Source organism: Oryctolagus cuniculus, chromosome 3 (genome assembly GCF_051225735.1).
Source record: "Oryctolagus cuniculus isolate XC-2025 breed Fujian yellow rabbit chromosome 3, ASM5122573v1, whole genome shotgun sequence".
Taxonomy (NCBI): domain Eukaryota; kingdom Metazoa; phylum Chordata; class Mammalia; order Lagomorpha; family Leporidae; genus Oryctolagus; species Oryctolagus cuniculus.
The window spans coordinates 104476041-104494824 of NC_142869.1; positions in this window are offsets into that span (position 1 = coordinate 104476041).

Genomic DNA, 18784 nt, shown 5'->3' on the forward strand with positions numbered 1-18784 from the left:
TTATCACACTTTTGCAGATAGGATGCCTGTTACTGTTGGATATATTGTCATAATCAGTGTTTAGGCAAAACACCTGGACTCCTACAGGGCCCACCAACCCCTCTGCATCTCAACACTGTGCTGATGCCCAGTCATTCAACTGACTGGCAGGGACAGATGAAACTGAAAGGGATAAAGGTACCAGTCTGAACGAGCGTCAGATGCTTCATGGAATGTTTCCCATTAGGTCATTATTTACCCTCATTTGAATATACTTATTTTCATACTTAGTAAGGCATTGGAACTGTGCCAAGTTCATTCACAGAAACTGACTACAGCTTTTAAAGCCCAGACATGTTGATGCTTGTTGAGTGTAATTGGCATGCTACCTAGTGATGGTTTTGGGAGGGTGGAGATGCTAATTTTGCAACATTGGGATCTCAAGTCAGATAATTTAATGAGGACCCAGACTCCTTACTGTGAAACAGACTCTCTTGAAATTAGCCATTACCATTGTTTGTCTCCTTAATGTTAGTATTAAACTTGCTTAGATTGGGTACTTGTATGGTGTCTACTAGATTAACGTTGCTAGGTTGATATGTGTTGATGGAAAGAAGGCACTAGTGGCTTAATTTTAATTTTCTTTCTTTTTTTTAAAAATTTATTTGACAGGTAGAGTTATAGACAGTGAGAGACAGATAGAGAGAAAGGTCTTCCTTCCATTGGTTCACCCCCAAAATGGCCACTACGGCCAGAGCCAGGCCGATCCGAGGCCAAGAGCCAGGTGCCTCGTTCCGGTCTCCCATGTGGGTGAACTTGAGCCATCCTCCACTGCCTTTCCAGGCCACAGCAGAGAGCTGGACTGGAAGAGGAGCAACCGGGACTAGAACCCAGCGCCCATATGGGATGCTGGCACCGCAGGTGGAGGATTAACCAAGTGAGCCATGGCTCCGGCCCCATTAATTTTAATTTTCATATTCTTTGTGTGTGGTTGTATTTAAACATTTCATGGAGGTACATGTGTATTAAATTACATACAAGGGTAGTGTCCCTTATCCAAAATTCTTAGGGACTAGAAGTGTTTGATTGTATATTTTTTTAGATCTTGGAATATTTTCATATATATAATGAGATATCCTAGGAATGAGGCTCAAGTCTAAACATAAAATTCAGGTATGTCTTATATACCTTTTACACATAGTCTAAAGGTAATTTCATACAATTATTTAAAGTAATTTTTGCATGAAACAGTTTCATGATCTAGAATGTTTTACTTGTAGCATCATGCCAGCACTTAAAGTATTTCTCATTTGGAGCATTTCTGATTGTTGAATTTTTATACTAGAGATGCTGAACCTGTATTTATTTACTTCCTTCCTCACTTTCCATCCAACCTTTCTTCTTTTCTTTTTTCTTTCCATTTATTGTTTTGGTTTGCCTAAGTTAGTTGTGGGTTACCCATATGGGTATGATTGGAGATAATGCTCAACATTTTTTATCCTGATCCTAGGTAGATCATAGAGCTAACAGGTCTTAGATACACTGTGTATATGGAAAGACACCTTTGCAGCTTTGTATAGATTTCGAAAGCAAAGATATTTGCCAGCTTTTACAGACTAATACCTAACATGAGGTTTGCTTTTTTTTTTTTGAGGTTTGCTTTTGACACCTCAAGTCACCATCTCCCAGCAAAATACAACATACTCAAAATCCACAGTTCTCTCTTTCATTCAATCTAATAATTTGCTTACACTGATGACTTAGTAAATTACTACTTTCAGTAGCATTTTTTGTTTAAAAGGCGGAATACAAGGAGGAAATTGGGATCTTAATACAATAAATAGAATGAGTCATTTACAAAAGACAAAACTACAGTGATCGGTGGCAATGACAGTTTCAGAGAAAGCATTCTCTGTAGTAATTACTACTTCTATAATCAGCTTTGGTAAAGAGGCCCGGACTCTATGCTGTGAATGTGACAGCATGAGTCATAAAAGTGTATAGGTTTGTGTTCTGGGAGAAATGAAGCACATGTGTAAGAAATACCTACTGTAAATTAAAAGGTCTACACAAAACCTTCTGATGGATGAAATTAAAGGAAATGGCACTTTGAACAAATAAATATATGCACAAATAGTAGGGCTGGAGCTCAGTTGTAAAAGTCTCACATGCCTAATGATGATGATAACACTTGTTATTGAGTATTTAATGTATGTAGGAATTTCTTAAGTGCTTCACAACGTTATCTAACTATTCTATGAAGTAGAAGCAGTTCTAATTTCCATTTTGGATTTTGAAACTGAGGTTCAGATCATCTAAATAAATCATTGAACACAAACTATCAAAATTGGGTCAAATCTAGGAGATTCTAATGCCAAAAAAAGGCTGTTAATCAAGTATAATGCTACGTTCAACAAAGTTCAAAGTTTCCTATAAATTTTCTTTTTATCTTAGAGGATTACACAGGTCTACTTACAATAAGGAAGGGGAAATGACTAATTAGGACATAAATCACGTATATCCAGACTATGAATTCTATGAACTAGTAGTGTCCCTTTTAAAAATAACCTCATTGTAAAGATCAGATCAAATAAAGAGAAACACTTATTCTATAAGAAGAAATTTTAAAGTAAACACTGAATGAGTGCTTAGAAAGTCTTTTATGATCTTTGTATTTTCAGAAAAAATTATAATTTTTAGATGTCTTTTCCTAGTGTATCTAGTTTCTTATCTATCTATCTATCTATCTATCTATCTATCTATCTATCTATGAAAGAAGAGAAACAGATACAGAGATCTTCCAGTTGCTAGTTCACTCCCTAAATACCTGCAACAGCCAAGGCTGAATCAGGCAGAAGCCAGGAGCCTGGCACTCAATCCCTATCTCACACATGGGTAGCCAGGACCCAGGCACTTGAGCTATCACCTGCTGCTTCCCGATGTGTGAATTAAGAAGCTGAACAATCGGAAGCAGATTCAGGGACCTGAACATAGGCACTCCAACATAGGATGCAGGCTTTTCAGGCAGTGTCTTAGCCACTGTGCCAAACTCCTGTATCAAGCATTTTGTTTTAATCAGGAAAATGATACATTTACTTTTTCTGGACTTTATGTGTGAACTGATTCTTAACATTTGGAAATTGTGAGGCTCTCCTAGGAACTGGCTCCATCTTTTCCCTTATTGAATTTCAGTTTTAGGCCATCAGTGGAGAGCAAAGTGTGGAGAGTAGGAAGTAGGAAGTAGGGTACAACAGGGAGTGGAAGATTGGCATTGGATACCCTGATTCAGTTCCCAGCTCTACCTTTCCCATCTGTGTGAGATTGAGCAAAGCAAATCATGTAAGCTAAACACTGGTTCTCAAAGTCTGCTACGCACCAGAATCTCCCAGACCTCTTGCTAAAACAAAAAGTGATTTAAATTGCCTCCCTCATTGGGTAGGCCCATTCACTATAATTCAGAGGTGATTTGAGGTTGAGTCATTAAAGCTGTGACTTTTTACATTTATCCAAATGTGGCTCCTAATTGAAATCTAAGAATTTCTGAAGTATATGATAAAAAGGAATCTGTATGCCTTTTCCTCACATGAATACTATTTTTATACTTCCAACTTCATTGTTTGGGTTCTTCAAAGCACTTATTGACAAATGCATGTGAGGGTCTTTGTTTCTCAACTTTGAATCTTGAAAGTGACCCTACCCAAAGTTGAAGAGAAACCTTTACTTATATTTCACTGTACATATAAGAAAAAATGAATGTATAAAGCTTACTGTAGTGTTTGATTTTGGTCCTAACATCCACTTATTAACCTGTGTGGATATTTTAAAATTGTAGCATCCTTCATAGGAAAATGTGATATTGTTTACACAAATGTATCATTCATGCATTTATTAAATAGATAGCATGTAACATCTTTGTTTCAACAGTAACGGCGATTTTTTTTTTTTTTTTTACTAAAACATATCCTAGCTTGATCTTACTTGAATTAAAGGGTTTTAATTTTTCAATTTTCAGTTTTAACTACGGGGATAGAAAAAAGTCACAGAATATCTCTGTCATGATTAGAGGCAGGAAATTTTGTTGTCAGTTTTTGAGCTGCTTAGAAAAGTTAAGCCTGAAAAGGGGAGAAGAACGTGGAAGAATTGAATGAAGCTAGATCATTATTCAGATCCTTATGGCTGGTAAAAGACTACAAGCTGAAAAAGAAGGAATGTCATTTATACTGAAGGTTTGAAAGGCCGTTCTGACATTCTGAATTTACCTGATCATCATTCCTTTATTCACATTAGCTTTTGTTTGTCTGTGTTTTGGCTCCTTTTATGAACATATTTGCATGTTAGATGAAATAGAATCTAGTTACATGTTTAGTGCTTTGGAAAAAGTTCTTATTCTGACACCAACTCAGCCTCTGCCACATTAGATGGCAGCCATGAAGAACAGAGGAAAGATTACCATGATTCTGTGGCTTCCTTTTCAGATGTTCTTAGCAGGTAAGGGGTTAGTTATAATGGCAACCAAAGATCCTTTTAAGAAAGGATTACAAAAAAAAAAAAAAAAAAAAAAAAAACAAAGAAAAAGAAAAGAAACGAATAAGAAAAGAATTCCAAATTTAACCATCTGACAGTTCTGCCTAAGGCTGAACTTGTTCTTGTATTTTAACTTGTGCATCTAAATAGCAGATAATGTCTGCAAACTTGAGGTCACACATAGTTAGTCAAAGTATATTTGAGATCTTTCAATATATTTCTAAGGGTAACCATTATAAGTTTTTTTGATAAATTGCTACTCATTTGGCACTTGATTTATGGGATTAGTAACAACAAAGAAAAAATGATATTTAAAACCAGATTCTTAGATTGAGAGAGAAAAACAGATTTTTCAGTTCTAGGTAATCAGATGAATTTTATAATCAGTAAATAAAAGTTATATTTTAAGCAATAAGTTAAAGCATTAAGTTGAATTATCTCTGTTTTCAGATGATTTAAAAATTACTAAAAGAAAACAGTTTTTGTTGACACACAAAAAGCTAGAATTAATATATATGTAAATAAAAACTACTTGAAGTTGTAATGAAATAGGAGACCCAATTTATGATTAAAAACACAGATGATTAGGGGTTGGCACTGTGGTGCAGCAAATTAAAACCCAGGCCTGCAGCACCAGCATCCCATATGGGTGCTTGTTCAAGTCCCAGCTACTCCACTTCCGACCCAGCTCTCTGCTAATGAGCCTGGGAAAGCAGTAGAGTATGGCCCAAATCCTTGGGCCCCTGTACCCTTGTTGGACACCCGGAAGAAGCTCCTGGCTCCTAGCTTAGATTGACTCAGCTACAATTGTTGCAACCTTTTGGGGAGTGAACCAGCGGATGGAAGAGCTTTGTCTCTCTGTCTCTACCTCTCTCTGTAACTCTTTCAAATAAATAAAATAAATCATTTTTTAAAAGACTTTTATTTATATGAAAGTTAGAGTTACATAGAGATAAAAGGAGAGGCAGAGAGAGAGCGAGGTCTTCCATCTGCTGGTTCACTCTCCAATTAGCGGCAACAGCTGGAGCTGAGCCCATTTAGAGCAAGAAGCCAGGAGCTTCTTCTGGGTCTCCCACACTGGTGCAGGGGCCCAAGGACCTGGGCCATCTCCTAACTGCTTTCTCAGGCCATAGCAGAAGCTGGATCAGAAGCGGAGCAGCTGGGACTTGAACCAGCGCCCATATGGGATGTTGACACTGCAGGCAGTGGCTTTACCTGCTATGCCACAGCATCCACCCCAATAAAATAAATCTTTAAAAAAAAAAAAAACATACAGATGATTAAAAACACACAGATATGAGGGTGCTTTAAAAGTTCATAGTGGGGGCCGGTGCTGTGGCATAGAATTAAAAGATTAGTTTATTTTGGTGCAGAAATTATTTTGAAATGCATGCTTAATTTTATCTTACTACATATTTTCTATAAACTTTTTGAAGATCCTGTATATTCATAGACATGAGCTCAACAACAAATGTTCCAAGGCTCTATAAAGAAAGCTACAGAGAAGGGCATTTGGCCTAGTAGTTAAGCTACTAGCTTGTGTAGCCATGTCCCACATCCTAGCGCCTTATGGCTCTGGTTTCTAATTTCGGCTTCCTGCTAGCACAGACCTTGGGAGGCAGCAATGATGGCTCACAGAGTTGTCCTTGCCAGCCATATGGGAGACCTGGATTGAGTTCCTGGTTCCCTGCTTTGGCTCTTCTGTTTGTTGCAGGGATTTGGGGAGTGCATAGCTGGATGCACTCTCTTTCTTTGTCTGCCTGTTTCTATCTCTATCTCTCAAATAAATAAATAAATTCTAGAAAAGGAAAAGAAAATCCCAAAGCACTGCTGAGAGACTTAAAATTACCCTTGATATCATTATATTCTTAAAAATCCTATATACAAAATACATAAAATCTGTTCTCTTCATAGAAATAACATTCCAATGGAAAAATTTTATACTTGAACAACTGGGAAAGATATATTCTGTTATAGGAAAATATAACACTATAAAGAATTCAGTTATTCCTAAATTAATTAATGAGCTCAACACAGCCTTAATAAAAATTCCACAAGCTTTTTTCTTTCGTGCCATTAGAAAACTTGCCTATAAAGTTGATTTGGAAGACAAAAAATGATAATAGAATTACAACCTTAAAAATGCAGTACAAGGAAACTAAGCCTAAAATATATTAAAACATACTGGAAAGTCATTATAATTAGTATAGCTACAGCATGGATAGAAAGAAAAAGTAGATCCAAGTACATATGCAAATGTGATATGAAATAATCTAATAGTCAGTGGAGGAAAAGTTGAATTTACTTATATGACTAATGTTCGCATAAGTGGATGGCAACAGAGTAAAAGAAAATTGGTAAAATTCTCATACTGCACATGAGGATCAATTCCAAATATGTCAGAGTTAAACTAAATCATATAGTTGCTAAAGCAAAACAAGACAAATACCCTATACCCTAGGCATAGGGGAAAGTTTTCTAAGACCCAAACTGCAGCAGAAGTAAGAGAAAATGTTGATAACTTGGTAGTATAAAATATTCAAAGTAACAGTAACATCAACAAACATTTATACACAAAAACCAAGTGAACAAAGCTCACCACGAGCAAAGTAAATATGACAAAACATTTGTAGTTTATAATTAAAGACATAGGAAAACATATGGAACTGAAATGTTAAGCATAGAGATATAGATCCTCCAGAAAACTGACCATGAAGCTTAGATAAAGACTAGGCACCAAAAGAAATACCACAACTTAACTACAACATCATTGGTAAAGAACTCAACAATTTAAAGCTATGCAGAAATCCCATTTCCCTCTCAGGAGATTGACCAAAACTTTGACAGCATCCCCTGCAGGTTGAATGAGGTGTTCTCACAAATTGGTAGTGAAAATTCAAAAATGTACAATTTCAAGTAGAGGACAAATTGGCCATATTTATTAGTTGACACACAATTTGTACATTTAAGAAGCCTCTTAGCATCAATAATGGGAGGAGGAAAGAAGACATTTGCATAGGCTGTTCTTTATAGTGAAAGACTGGGAAAAACTCAAATGCCTATCTTTAGGACATTGATCCAATGTTATATCCACATAATGGAATAACACACAGTTTTAGAGAGAAATAAGAAAGATCATTATATATTGCTATGAAGTCATCTTTGGGACTAATAGACTGAAAGAGATTTAAGAGATAAGCCACTGATGATAATAGATCTATATTATTCAGGAATTGGCAAACTTTTCCTGTGAAGGGTGAGATTGGTAGTATGTTATGCTCTGGGGGTTATATATCTCTATCAGAACTGCTTTACACTAAGGCAAAAAATAAGATAAATAAAACAACTGTAGACAATATGTAAGCAAATTGGCCTCTTGTGACAGCATCTCAATAAAACAAGAACGGACAACAGTCATATCGATGTGCAGGCTATGCTTAACAAACTGTTAAAAAGTATATGAGGGGCTGGTGCTGTGGTGCAGTGGGTAAAGCTGTTGCTTGCCATGCTGACATCCCTTTGGGTGCTGGTTCAAGTCCCGGCTACTCCACTTTGGATCCAGCTCTCTGCTATGGCCTGGGAAAGCAGCAGAGGATGGTCCATGTCCTTGGCCCCTGAACCCACATGGGATACCCGGAAGAAGCTCCTGGCTTCAGATCAGCCCAGCTCTGGCCGTTGTGGCCATCTGAGGAGTGAACCAGTGGATGGAAGATTGATCTCTCTCTCTCTGCCTCTCCCTTTGTATAACTGCCTTTCAAATAAATAAATCTTTTATATATATATATATATATATATATATATATATATATATATAAATGTGAGACAAGTTGAACACTGATCAGGATAGGTACAAGATAACAGTATCATTTCTAGGTGGAGTGAATGAGATGTATAGAGTAATTCCTGGCCCACAGAAATTCTGAAATCCCTCTGGGCAAAATCCTCCTATTCTGGAGTGAAAATCTTTCCAAATCCACACCCTAATCTCTTTTCTTGGGAATACATTCTCAGTCTGTTGTCTGTGATCTCTAGCCCTACCTTCTAGGACCTTCTACCTTTTGCAATATCATCCTTGGCCACATTAGAAAATGCTCTTTAGGGCTGAGCAGTTTCTCAGCTTGTTTCTTCCTGTGCTGGATTGTCTTTTATTTACCAAGCATCTGAACTCTGTCTAAGGTTGGGAACCACATATCTCAGAATTCCCATTTTTTGTGGTTGTGGGTTGGAGTTGTCCAATTAGAAAAATTGTCATGATATTGAATGGTGGAGGGCATCAGTGTTGGGAGGTGGCAGTGCTAAGACATGCCTGGAGGTGCCTGTGAACCTCTGGTTTTTACTCTCCTGCTCCAGCATGTCTCGATTGCTGGCCTTGCTGGTCAACAACTGCATCACACCCACCCAAGCTTGGCTTACACTGATCTCTCCTTGAGCCCTTTCCTTGCCAGATTATCAGTCCTTCTCTAGTAGCGAGATGCGCAAGGTTCAAGTTCCGATCTGATCTCTTGTGCCTGTGTTTCATGATCAAATCATTAGTGATTATTTTGCTTCAACCTATGCTTCCGAGACCTTCACTTTCTCAGCTGCTGCCACATTTGTGTCAACTTTAGTTGCCTGTTGAAGTCCCTTATTCCTTGTAAAACTTATGGTGGCTCTGATTTCTTAATTTCCACTGATAACATTACCCATAGTAAACTGAGAACTGAGAGTCATTTTATGTGTCATTCATTTTTAGTTCAGACTGGGTGATCTTTTAGAGTAAAATTCTCTCAAAACCTTACTTGACTTTTTGACTATTTGATTATACCAATATCCACACCCATAATTCATTTTGATATATACTTTTTTTTTCCTGATTCAATTGTGTACTCTTTAAGCTTATCAGATTTCCTCATGGGAACCATGTCCTTAGTTTATTCTCCCTCTGCCATTTGTCTAAGTGAAAAATTTTATTTGCTCTCTCATTTGATTTAGAAGTTCCCAAGCGGGTTTTGTGGTCACATGTTTAATGTTGCTTTTTAAAAAATTAAGCGTCTTTTTTTTCTATATTTGCACTTTTAATTTTTTAAAACAAGGCAATTTAACAGATGCATAAAATTGTTCATATTCATATGCTACCACGTTATGTTTTGATATATGAGTATATTGTCTCCTCAAATTTATTTGTCTTTTATTTATGGTAAAACATTCAAAATCTCCCACTTTTATTCAAAAATACACCATGCATTATAATTATCTACTATCACCCTACTGTGCAATAGAATATTTGAATTTAGCACCCAATAAAAAACCTTTAGTTACCCTTCCCTCCTCCTTTCTGTTCTCAGCCTCTCGTAAGCCTCATTATACTCTCAACATACATGAGTCTTTAAAAAATGTTTTCCACATATTTCCTAATTAATATACTTTGAAAAGTTAAAAAATATTTTTCGTTAACAGTAAGTGTACATATTTATGGGCTACACTGTAAAGTTTTAGTACATGTGTATAGTGTGTATTGATCAAATCAGGATGAATACATGTTCTTTGTCATTACTTTAGGCTGGGACTCTGGAACTCCTCTTTTGTTTGCTCTGAAAACATAAAATAGATAATTGTGAATTGTAGTCAACCCATTGTGTTATGTAACACCAGGAACTTATTCCTTCTATCTAATTCTTTTTCTTTTTATTTATTTTTAAAGATTTATTTATTTATTTGAAAGTCAAAGTTACACAGAGAGAGAAGGATATGCAGAGAGAGAGAGAGAGAGAGAGAGAAAGAGAGAGATCTTGCATCTGATGGTTCACTCCCCAAATGGCTGCAATGGCTGGAGCTGTGCTGATACAAAGCCAGGAGCCAGGAGCTTCCTCCAGGTCTCCCACAGGGGTGCAGGGGCCCAAGGACTTGGGCCATTTTCTACTGCTTTCCCAGGTCATATCAGCGAGCTGGATTGGAAGTAGAGCAGCCAAGACTTGAACCAGCACCCCTAATTCTTCTTTCTAAATCTGATGTGATACCTGTTATCCAACGTCTTTCTTCTTCTTCTTCTTTTTAAAGGATTATTTATTTATCTGAAAGAGTTAGAGAGAGATAGAAAAGAGACAGAGAGAAAGGTCTTCCATCTCTATCTACCGGTTCACTTCCCAAATGGTTGCAAAGGCCAGGGCTGGGCCAGGCTGAATCCAGGACTCAGGGTGCAGGGGCCCAAGCACTTGGGCCATCCTCTGCTGCTTTCCCAGGCACATTAGCAGGGAGCTGGATCAAAGCAGGACAGCTGGGACTCAATTGCTACCCATATAGGATGCTGACATGGCAGATGGTAGTTTAACCTGCTGCACACAGCATCAGCCCCCTAGCCAACATCCTTATATCTTTCCCTCAGTGCTCTTAGTCTCTAGTAATTATTTTTCTATATTCAGACTGATTTTTTTTAGCTTCTACATACGAGAGAGAACATATAATATTTGTCTTTCTATGTTTGGCTTATTTTACTAAATCTAATATCCTCCAACTTCATCCATTTTGCTGCAAATGACACAAAATGCTTTTTACGGTGAATAATATTTCATTATGTATCTATCACATTTTCTTTATCCATTCATGTGTATTTGGACACCTTCATTGATGCCATACTTTGGCTATTGCAAGTAGTATTGTGATATTGTGTGTATTGACTATCTCTTCACTTTTTTATAGTTTCCTTTGCAGTGATTCTTAATTTGATATAATCCAAGTTGTCTAATTTTGCTTATTTTCACATTTTTTTTTGACGGAGTTATACAGTGAGAGAGAGAGAGAGAGACAGACAGAGACAGACAGAGACAGAGAGAAAGGTCTTCCTTCCACTGGTTCACTCCCCAAATGGCCGCTATGGCCAGAACTACGCCAATCTGAAGCCAGGAGCCAGGTGCTTCCTCCTGGTCTCCCATGCGAGTGCAGGGCCCAAGCACTTGGGCCATCCTCCACTGCTTTCCCAGGCCACAGCAGAGAGCTGGACTGGAAGAGGAGCAGTTGGGATCAGCACCCGGCACCCATATGGAATGCTGGTGCCGCAGGCAGAGGATCAACCAAGTGAGCCATGGCACCGGCCCTGACTTTTTATTTATTTTTTTTTTAAATACAGAGAGAGAAGTGGCAAAGGGATATCTTCCATCCTCTGGTTCACTCCCCAAATGGCTGTAATGGCCAGGCTGGGCCAGGCTGGAGCCAGGACCAAGGAGTTTCTTCAGGGTCTCCCACATGGATTTAGGGGTCTAAGTACTTGTGTCATCTTCCAGTGCTTTCCCAGGCGTATTATCAGGGAGCTGGGTCAGAAGTAGAGCACCAGTACTGGACTGAAACCCATATGGGAACCTGGCACTGCAGGCAGTTATCTCTCTGTCTCTCTCTCTCTATCTCTTTCATTATTATTTTTTAATTTTTTATTAATATTAACAGAACAGATATCAAGTATTTAATATGTACAATTCTAAGAAGATAAGCATACTTCCCTTCCTTCCTCTCTCCCTCCCTCAATCCCTTACTTCCTTCCTTTTTTTAAAAAAATGTTATGGAAACATAGTTTAATTCTCTCTATTGTTACATGATTAATGCACCACTAACCATAATATTTAACAAGTAAAAAGAAGAAAGATCACAGAAATATAAACAGGACTAAAAACAATAATCAAATCACAGGATGTCTGTTTTATTCTTACACATTTTTTGTATTCTATAATAACTATCACATATCAGAAAAAAGATATGATATTTGTCTTTTTGGAACTGGATTATTTCACTAAACATAATGGTTTCTAGTTGCATCCATTTTGTTTCAAAATTCAGAATTTCATTTTTTTTTATTGCTAAATAGTATTCCGTAGTGTGTGTGTGTTTGTGTGTGTTAGTATTCCGTAGTGTGTGTGTGTTTGTGTGTGTGTGTGTATACATTTCCTTTATTCAGTCATCAGTTGATGTTCATCTGGGGTAATTTCATATCTTAGCTATTGTGAATTGAACTGCAGTAAATGTGGGATACAGGTAACTCTTTCATATGCTGACCTAATTTTATTTGGGTGAATCCCCAGCAATGGGATGGCTGGCTCTTGTGAGAATTCTATTTTCAGATCTCTGAGGAATCTCCATATTGTCTTCCATAATGGTTGTACTAGTTTACATTCCCACTGGCAGTGTATTAGGGTGCCGTTTTCCCAACATCATCACAAATATTTATTTTTTTTGATTTTGGATGATAGGCATTCTAACTGGAGTGAGATGAAACCTCACTGTTGGTTTTATTTGCATTTTCCTGATGGCTAGTGATCATGGGTGGTTTTTCTTGTGTCTATTGGCCATTTGTATTTGTATTTCATCATCATCTTTTTTTAAAAAAAGATTTATTTATTTGAGTTACACAGAAAGAAAAGGAGAGGCAGAGAGAGAGAAGTCTTCCATCCGCTCGCTGGTTTACACCCCAGTTGGCTGCAATGGCTGGAGCTGCACCCACCCGAAGCCAGGAGCCAGGAGCTCCTTCTAGGTCTCCCACAGGGGTGCAGGGGCCCAAGGACTTGGGCCATCTTCCGCTACTTTCCCAGGCCATAGCAGAGAGCTGGATTGAAAGTGGAGCAGCTGGGATTTGAACTGGTGCCAATATGGGATGCAGGCACTGTAGGTGGTGGCTTTACCCGCTACACCTCAGCACTGGCCTTTGTATTTCATCTTCTTTTTTTTGACAGGCAGAGTGGACAGTGAGAGAGACAGAGAGAAAGGTCTTCCTTTGCCGTTGGTTCACCCTCCAATGGCTGCCGCGGCCGGCGCGCTGCGGCCGGCGCACCGCGCTGATCCGATGGCAGGAGCCAGGTGCTTATCCTGGTCTCCCATGGGGTGCAGGGCCCAAGCACCTGGGCCATCCTCCACTGCACTCCCTAGCCACAGCAGAGAGCTGGCCTGGAAGAGGGGCAACCGGGACAGAATCCGGCGCCCCAACCGGGACTAGAACCCGGTGTGCCGGCGCCGCTAGGCGGAGGATTAGCCTAGTGAGCCGCGGCGCCGGCCTGTATTTCATCTTCTGAAAATTGTCTGTTCATGTCCTTTTCCCATTTATTAACTGAATTGTTCTGTTGTGGTTGAGTGCATTAAGCTCTTTATAGATCATGGATATCAATGCTTTATCAGTTGCATAGTTTGTAAATATTTCTCCCATGTTGCTGAGTGTTTCTTCTGCAATGAAGAAGCTTCTTAGCTTGATGTAGTTCCACTGGTCATTTTTGATTTTATTGTCTGAGCTTCTGGGGTCTTTTGCAAGAATTCTCTGCCTGTGCATGTATATTGTAGAATTTCCCTGATGTTTTCCTCTAGTAATTTGATGAATGAGGTCATAGATTGAGATCCTTGATCCATTGTAGTTTATTTTTGTATAGGGTGTAAGATAAGGATCTTGTGTCTGTGGGGAGCAACTCAGACTAGACTAAGTTACTGGAATTAAGACTTATTCTATGCATCTGCTCTCCCACAATATGGCGCTGAGAAGGGAGAAACAGCTTCTACACAGCTGCCTCCAGTTCAACCAATAAACAGCAGGACCTGCTCCTGATTGGAGGAGAGCAGCGTACTCGGCGTGTGGGTAGCAGAGTTGGGATTGGTGGAAGAGGACTATAAAGGAGGAGAGAGACAACATGCACCAGGAACATCTAAGGGGAACATCTGAGGGAACACCTGTGCAGCCCCCGAGAGAGCCGGCCGGCGGTGTGCTGCTCCCCCGCGGAAGTGGGGAAAGTGGCTAGGGGGAACCGCCCTTCCATGGAGGTGGAAGGGTCGGTAGCCAACCCGGGAAGAACCAGCAGCAAACCCTGGGAGGGCCGAGCAGACAAAAGAACAGCGCAGGGTCCTGTGTCATTCCTCCACGAAGACGGGGAGCGACATGTGTCATATTTCTACATGTGTAGAACCCATTTTCCCAACACCATTTGTTGAAGATACTGTCCTTTCTCCAGGGAATTTTAGCTCATTTGTCAAAGGTTAGTTGGTTGTAGCTGTGTTGGTTAATTTCTGGAGATTCTATTCTGTACCATTGGTTTATATGTTATTTTTGTGCCAGTACCAGCCTGTTTTGATTATAACTGCTTTGTAATATGTCTTTTTTTTTTTTTTTTTTTGACAGGCAGAGTGGACAGTGAGAGAGACAGAGAGAAAAGTCTTCCTTTGCCATTGGTTCACCCTCCAATGGCCGCTGCGGCCGGCGTGCTGCGGCTGGCGCACTGCGCTGATCGGATGGCAAGAGCCAGGTACTTATCCTGGTCTCCCATGGGGTGCAGAGCCCAAGCACTTGGGCCATCCTCCACTGCACTCCCTGGCCACAGCAGAGAGCTGGCCTGGAAGAGGGGCAACCGGGACAGAATCCGGCGCCCCGACCGGGACTAGAACCCGGTGTGCCGGCGCCGCATGAAATATGTCTTGAAATCTGATATTGTGATGCTTTCAGCTTGTTTTTGTTGTTCAAGAATGCTTTAGTGAACAAGATGGTGGAACAGGGAGGGAGCTTACTCTTTTAGTCTAGGGGAAGATAGTTAAAAAATGCGGAAAGAGTGTAGTCTCAAGAGTTAGGGTGAAACAGCAGAAGAAACTCCAAGCAAATTAGAGAGACACTGAGGACCTATGGGGAGGGTGTAGATGTGCACAACTCAGGACCCCAGCAGCCAAGAGCCTCAGCACCAGCTTTGGAGACTGGGTGAGACCAGACTGCAGCAGCCCAAGCCACTGGCGATAAAGCTGCAGGAAGAGGCTGGTGCGAGTCCAGCTTGGAGCTCTGTGGGGGCCAGTGTACCGGCCAACCTAGAGGAAAAAAAAAAAAAAGGGAACATGTTTCTCTCTGACCATCCTGCAGTTCTTTAAAAAGTCTGGTAGAGTTCAGCAGTGAATTCATCTCATCATAGAGGTGTTTTTTTTGTTTTTTTTTTTGTTTTTTTTTTTTGTTTTTTTTTGGCCGGGGGTGGGGGGGTTTCTGTATTATGGATTCATTCATTCTCTGTCCTCAATATTGGTCTATTTATACTTTCATTAGGCAATTTTCTGCTTTCACATTCTTTCATGGTGATAACTACCTTTCTCTGTTTCTGTGTATAATGCATCCTTAAGCATCATTTGTAAGGATGGATGAGTAGTGACAAATTTTTCAGCTTCTGTTTTTCTTGTAAGGTCTTAATTTCACCTTTATTTGTAAATGAGAACTTTTCTGGGTACAGCATTTTGGTTTGACTGTTTCTTTTCTTTTAGGACTTGGACTACGTCTTTCCTTTCTCTCCTAGCCTGTAGGCTTTCTGTTGTGAAATCAGTTGGCAGTTTAATCGGAGTCTAATCATTTGAAAGTAATTGACATTTTTCTCATGCACTTTAAAAATCTTTTCTTTATGTTTAACTTTTCACAGTTTGACTTTAATGTGTTGTGGTGAAGATCTTTTCTGATTTTTTTTAAAAAAGATTTTATTTATTTATTTGAGAGGTAGAATTATAGACAGTGAGAGGGAGAGACAGAGAGAAAGGTTTTCCTTCCTTTGGTTCATTCCCCAGATGGCCAGAGCTGCGCTGATTCAAAGCCAGGAGCCAGGAGGTTCTTCCCGGTCTCTCATGTGGGTACAGGGGCCCAAACACTTGGGCCATCTTCTAGTGCTTTCCCAGGCCACAGCAGAGAGCTGGATTGAAAGAGGGACAGCTGGGACTAGAACTGGTGCCCATATGGGATGCTGGCACCACAGATGGAGGATTAACCTACTGCGCCATGCAGCTGGCCCCAGTCTTTTCTGATGAACTCAACTAGGAGTTCTATGTGCTTCCTGTACTTGGATATCTCTATATTTCTATAAATTAGGAAGTTTTCTGCTATTATTTCACTGAATATATCTTCTAAACCATTCTCTTTCTATCCATCAGGAACTCTTAAGACATATATGTTTGGTCATTTGATAGCATCCCATAAATCTTTAACACTATTTTCAGTTTTTCCAATTTTTTTCTTTTTCTTTTCTTTTTTTTTGACAGGCAGAGTGGACAGTGAGAGAGAGAGACAGAGAGAAAGGTCTTCCTTTTTGCCGTTGGTTCACCCTCCAATGGCTGCTGCGGCTGGCGCACTGCGCTGATCCGATGGCAGGAGCCAGGTACTTATCCTGGTCTCCCATGGGGTGCAGGGCCCAAGCACTTGGGCCATCCTCCACTGCACTCCCTGGCCACAGCAGAGAGCTGGCCTGGAAGAGGGGCAACCGGGACAGAATCTGGCGCCCCGACTGGGACTAGAACCCCATGTGCCGGCGCCACAAGGTGGAGGATTAGCCTAGTGAGCCGCGGCGCTGGCCTTTTCTTTCTTTTTTAATCTGACTGAAATGTTTCCAAATATTTGTCTCATAGCTCAGAGATTCTTCTGCCTCATTGAGTATGTTGTTAAGGCTTTCCATTGTATTTTTATTTGACATATAGAATTCTTCATTTCTAATATTTTAATTTGATTTCTATATCTCTATCTCCCAGCAGAATTTTTTCAGCCATGTCATGTATGGAATTCTTTAACTCATGTATTTTGCTTCTCTGTGTTTTTGAATACTCTTATGATCATTCATTTGAATTCATTTTCAGACATTTCATCAACCTCTTCTCCCCCATATTCTAATATTGGAGTGCTGTTTTGTGCCTTTTGTGGAGTCATGTTGTCTTCCTTGTTCATGTTTCTTTTATTTCTACATTTACTTTTAGGCATTTGTGGAAACACTTGCTGAATTTCTCCTCTGATGGCTTTTATGGCTTAGTGAGTGTCTGCTCCTTCAGTGGCTGTCTATCTGTGTTCACCCAGGGACCTCTGATCAGTGCTTGAGTGTGGGGCAAATGTCTAGGGAGACACTCAGATTGGGTGTGGTAAATCTCCTCTATAGTCAGCAGCGGGGAGCGTGTGATCTCATTGGCTGGCATGATCACAGCATCAGCCCCTTTCTTCCAAGATGAACCAACCACCTAGGGTGAGCCCACAGTGCCTGGGCACCTCACCCATGCTGGTGTATGAACTGCACAAAGGATCTGTGCACTGCTTGATGTGAGTGCAGAACACTGAGCCTCTGAAGCCCAACACAGAGATTGTCCAAAGACCCAGCCACACCTTATTACATGTCCTATGGCATAGACTCAGAATTTCCACAGTCACAGGTCACAGGGGATCCACTCTCAGCCACAAAAGCATCCCCAGTATACACAGAGAGCCATGGTATGCTCAGAGCCAGCTGCCTAACCAATAAAAATTGATCAGTGCTGGGTCTTGGTAAATTGATTCCAGACTCCTTGATAGAGTGAGGGTAAGGGAGTGCTTCATAGGCTTAAGTGGGCACCCTGTCCCTGCCTCAAGGACAGACCTAAAGTCAACTGGGACTGTAGATTTATCCCTCCAATAAAATTGCCCAGTCACACATGGCCACAGCAGCTTCTTATCGTTTTAAAAATTGTGTTTCCTCCCTGGTGATTGTTGGGTATAGTTTGGTGATCTTCCACTGCTTTCTGAGGTACATTAGTGGGGAGCTGGATCAGAAACAGAGCAGACAGGACTCAAACTGGTGCTCTGATTTGGGATGCCAGCATTGCAGGTGGTGCCTTAACCCGCTGAGCCCTAACACTGACCTCTCTCACTGTCTTGAGGATTATCTCCTTGTCTTTGACTTGACAGTTTGACTATGTTATACCTTGGAGAAGGATTTTTCAGTTGAATGGTTGCGGGGGTGGGGGTTCTTTGATATGCCTGGGTGAGAATGTCTGTATCTCTTTCACAACTTGAGGAAATTTTCAGCTATTATTTCATTGGATAAGTTTTCAAGGCCTTTTTGCTTTTCTTCTCCTAAGGGTAATCACATAATGCAATTTACTTATTGATGTATTTATTTGGCAGAGTGAGAGTGAAAGTGAGAGGGTGAGGGAGGGAGAGCGAGAAAGGGAGAGGGGAAATGCTCCCATCCACTGTTGACTCAATTCTTCAGCGCCTGAAATTGAACCTGGGCACTCTGAGGGATGTGGGTGTTAACTAACATCCTAACTACTGTGACAAAATTACCCCCAAACATAAATATTTATGTGCTATCCCAAATGTCTTACAGGCTTTCCTTTATCTTTTTCATTCTTCATTTTTATCTGACTAGGTTATTTCAAAGACACCCTCAAGATCAGAAATGCTTTATTAGCTTTGTCTCATCTGTTGTTGAAGCAATCAATTATATTTTTAAAAATTTCATTCTGTGCCTCCAAGATTTCTGAGTTTTTAATAATTACTTGTTGAATTTCTTATTCATATCATGCATTGTTT